Source organism: Palaemon carinicauda, chromosome 34 (assembly GCF_036898095.1).
Source record: "Palaemon carinicauda isolate YSFRI2023 chromosome 34, ASM3689809v2, whole genome shotgun sequence".
Lineage (NCBI taxonomy): Eukaryota > Metazoa > Arthropoda > Malacostraca > Decapoda > Palaemonidae > Palaemon > Palaemon carinicauda.
This window is the reverse complement of record NC_090758.1, coordinates 7336928-7341927: the sequence shown is the minus strand read 5'-3', so window position 1 is coordinate 7341927 and position 5000 is coordinate 7336928.

Here is a 5000-nt window from a genome sequence, read left to right as displayed (position 1 = left end):
CGGACGTTGCAGTTTCCATGGGAATGGCTTCAGGCCAACAAGTGGAGCGGTCGATGACGGTAAACAGGTAACGATGTCCTTGTGATGTGGGTAGGGGGCATACAACGTCGACATGAATGTGTGCGAAACAACGCTGAGGTTGAGGAAAGGGGCCCACTCCGGAATCCGTGTGTCGATGTACTTTGAAAGTTTGGCAAGAAGTACAGGCACGGACCCAATCCTTAGCATCCTTAGAAATGCCGTGCCAAATGAGCTTTGCCTTCAGCAGCTGTGCAGTAAAATGGCACGAGGGATGTGAAAGGCCGTGAATGAAATCAAACACCTGCCGTCACATAGGAGCAGGAATCCAAGGTCGCGGTCTACCAGTACTGACGTCACAGAGGAGGGTGGTGTTGGAGTCTTCGAGGGGACAGTCTTCCCAACGGAGGGACGTGCAAGATGTCCTACATGCTTGGTACTCTGGATCCTGTCGTTGGGTTTCAGCCAGGGCTTTGTATTCGAATTCCAGTTGAACGGCAGCCAACATGTTTCTTGACAGGGCATCAGCAATGGGATTCATTTTCCCAGGGACGTATTGAAGGGTGCAATTGTATTCAGGGACGGCGGAGAGATGTCGGCTTTGCCGGTCGGACCGGGCATCAGACTGTTGAGTAAAGGCATGCACCAGAGGCTTATTGTCTGTGCAAATGACGAAGGGCGTACCTTCAAAGAAATGGCGAAAGTGATGGACAGTCAAGTGCACCACCAGCAATTCTCGATCGAAGGTAGAATAACCAGATTCGGCCTTGGACAGTTTTCTGCTGAAGAAGGCCAATGGGCGTGGCGAGCCGTTGACCACCTGCTCGAGTACTGTCCCAGATCAGTTGTAGGGAGTCTGATCTGTGTGAAGGGGGCATCTCCACCCATGAAAGGACCAGCAGAGTCTTTGGACTTTCGTGCTCTAATTTCTTTTAGAGAAGGGATTTTTCATGTTGGCGTTTTGGAATTCTGACTGAGTACCTGAGTCTCTCGACAGACCTCACGAGCTCCTTTTATATTTCCAAAGGAGAGGAGAGTTGATGTGACTGAGGGCTTCGATGGTTTTTTAAACATCGAAACCCCTGAGCTGGAGAAAGTCGAGATTTCTAGAAGCTTATCTTGTATCCATGATGTCCTAGGAACCGGGTCATCTCTTTGAATGCACATTGGCCGGACACTTTTGGGTGCTGCCCACTCCAGCCTCTTGATCAGGTATATTAATACCTGAACTATTTCTAGGCTTGAATTTGACGTGACTAAGTTCGTCAGTCCTTTGAAGATACTTACGTCTGTGAGTCCGACACGTATCTTCCTTAGGATGAATGTTACTCTCTGAAACATAAATTTTAGATAGGAGGAAGGGGGTTTGTTTACTGGAAGGTTCCGAACGACACCTTTCAGGTGTGACAAGACTACGAACACCCATAATTAGAACAAGGTCCATATGTTCAGAAGGATTATCATTCAGAACTTGCTGTTTTCTATGAAATTGTTGAGTGGCGACAAGTTTAGAATGGCTCATTGATATCTTGAGTCCTTCTCGTGAACACAAAGCAGCCTTCCCTGGAACTCGATGAGCTAAAGTTTTCTTAGTACATGTGTGCTCTATAGCTTTCAGGTATACTTCTCCAAGAGTGTTTGGAACTGTAGGAGAAGGTAAGGAAATGATGGTAGGGACATTTCTGTTTCCCATCAATGGCTCATCTTGAATAGGCTTTGGACAGAAGGATCGAAGGTCCTGCGATCCTGAGGGAAAGTTCCTCCTAGCCGAAGCGTCTTTATGCTCTGAGTAGTCAGTAGGCGTAGACATTTGACCATCTGCCTGTAGTACCGTGGTCACTGGAATAGTGGAATGTTGTTGAGCACCCCGGATATTTCCAGCATTTCCAATATTCTTTTCAGGTTGGGGACCCACAACCACAGAAGATTTTCTCTTTGAAGGAATGCCCCATTTTTGGAGAAGACCTATGTTCTCCATGGTGGCATTCTTAATTACTTCCTTAGTGACCTCGTGTGGGAAGAGGTCTTTACCCCAGATATTGGAAGATACTAGCTTCCTTGTTTCATGTTTTACTGTTGGATCGGTGAACACAAACTCTCTACATGCTCTCCTAGCCTTCATAAAGGCGTAAAGGTCCTTCACCAAGATAGCCATGTGCATTTTGGCTATGACCATGAGCATGTCTGGGGTACTTTCGTAGGTTGAACATAACTCTATGTAGTTTTGTAGAGAAAGGGATGTCGCAAGTCTCTCCTTTGACTCCTGTTCATTACACAAGAGCAACTCAGACAATTTAAGAAGACATACCTTGAATTGTCGACTTGCGACGTTCTTGTCTAATTTTCCTACTGAAAATGTCAAATGGACTTCCTTCCAATCCTTTTCCTGTCAGGGAAAAGCTGGTGACAAAGGCTTGCACTCATCAAGTGTGGGACAGGGCTTACCCGCCTCAACTGCTTTGGCAACAGAAGTAAGTGCCTTCCCCATAAAGGAGAATGAGAGTGAAGTAGGAGCAAGAAAGGAAGGCTGTCCGTTATTCAGTGAGAATACCTTCGACTCTGAATAACCTGCCTTTCTTAGACTACCTGAAAGGATAGTCTGTGCCTTACCATGGTCGAGAATCAAGACCTCCTTTGGTTCCGTACCTTTTCTAGACTTTGGTTCGTACTTCAGTCAAACCCAACAATTAGGGAAAGCATCGAGCTTTGCCAGAATTGAATTTTGTCCAAAGGAACAGCACCTATTTTCTCTGAGATGCGGAGATTGCCATTTGAAATCGGCATCTGCTCCGCGAACCTCCAGGGATTGGTTATGGAGCATGTTGGTAGGTCTTGATTCAAGGGTCGTCTGACTGACCCTGGGGAAGCGACAAGAGAGACTTTACGAGGATTTATCTTGCGTTTTACTTCCTGCTTTTCATTTTGTCTACGAAAGCTCTCTATTTGATTCTTCAGCTGGATACATAATTTTACCACATTATCCAAATTAGCGGTAGAAGACGAAGATGTCGACATCGATGGCTCTAAAGCCGGCACAGGCGGAGGAAATTCCGACGCAACATTTTCCTCTTCTACCTTGGGGCATTTCTTGCCCTTAATCCCAAACGTTTTCTGGCCGTCAGGGGATGTAGTTAGCCCCTGAGGCACTACTGTTTCCTCACTTGCTTCCGGAAATAGTAGCTCACGCATCCCGTCATTAGGTAGGAAAGGTCCCGGAGAGATCTTTTGAAAGCCTCTCACCCAGTTGCGTAATTTATATTGAGCTATATCCCTAGTCTCTGTAGACTTGGGATTTTCAAAACCTTCGGACATTAATGTCCGAAATATATTGCAAACCTGTGGGTTCCAATAATGTAGGGATCCGGAAATAATATTACAGGGGGCATGAAACCTGCAAGTATTATGACCGTAAAAATACTTACTCTTGGCCTTGCAGAGGACTGCAGCACAAGGTATCTGGTGTTCCTCCTATAAAGAAAGGAAAACCAAATGAGTATACAATGGATTATCTCCTTGACAATCAACATGCAAATGTCCTATACAATAGAGTACCTTAGGATAGAAAGCTATAAAGGGATAGTAGGAGATACATACTTGTGTACCCCTGTGAGCAAATGCTGTTGCCTCCCCTCAGTATTAACTACATGGAGATTTCTCTATAGAGTAACTCCAAGTAGAAGGACTCTTACCCCTATGGGTAGAGAAGTATCAAATCATTGTCCCAAAATAATGTTAATACTGTGGGGTCAGGGTGACTGATTCTCGATGAGAATATTGAAGAAAACTATTCATTCAATATATGAACGGTACCATCAGAATGCTCGTACAAGGGTACCCAAGGTATGTCAGAAAATACTACTGTATCATGTTACTGTAGTTTTCTAATTGCAGTAAGTCTATATTGCAATTTACTGGCTACTGTACATCATTTATTGTAGTCTAGTTATTATGCAGCCTTCATAGTAGCATATGACAGTATGGTCCATCTAGCATGAAGCCAGCTGGACTAGGAAAATAAAGACATATATTTGTATATCCCACTCAGCCAATTTGCTATAGTCTTCCTACTAGATTAAAATATGGAGTTTCCTAATCAGGGGGACTCAAGGAAACCGGCTCCACCCTTTAAGGGTTAGGAGTGTATTACTCCTGCCTTGAAGTTTTTAATATCGTAAGGTAATCCTAATACTGATTTCTAATCAGGATATTGAAGAAATCATTTTCATTCAATATAGGATTGGGCTCAGCAAATGCCTGTGTTGGATATCCAAAATATATTGGAAATAACTACTAGTATAAACTATATAGTAGTTTTCTATCTGCAGTATATTCTATAATGCAGATATACTGGCAACCTGTATAAAATATACAGTAGTTCACCCGGCATGTAGCCGGCAAATCTAGGACTTCCCGGCATACCCGGCATGCTAGCTAGAGAGAGAGAGAGAGAGAGAGAGATAGCATGGAAAAAAGGCTACTCCTTACTGTGAATGTATACAGTAATTAAGGATGTAAAAGTCTAATTTGACTGCCTTTTTCCAGAAAGAAGGTTCTAATAGAAGGGGAGAATGTACCATTCAGGCTTCCATGCAGCTACTGTACTATTGCCGACAAGGTAACGCCAATACAATGCCGGCCGGCAACCAGTACAGTCGGTGTGCTGCCAACTGAGTCAGCACTATCTGTGCCGGCCTGGCCGTCAGTACCCCCCCGGCAACAGGACCTGTAGCAGCAGTCCAAGGGAGGACTGAAGAACCTTGGGAACAGAAGGGACTTCCCTCTCACGGCCATCATGGTCGCCGGCAGCCATCTTGGCTGCCGGCTGGGCTGACAATTGCCGACAGAGGATGTGGTTGGCGGCAGTATGCTCTACCGTCAACCAAAGACATGGCTCGAGAGGGAGTCTGGCTGGCTCTGGCAACCTACCAGCAAAGGAAGGTTGCAAGATGCCGGCCTAAAGAAAGACAATGGCTCAGCCATCA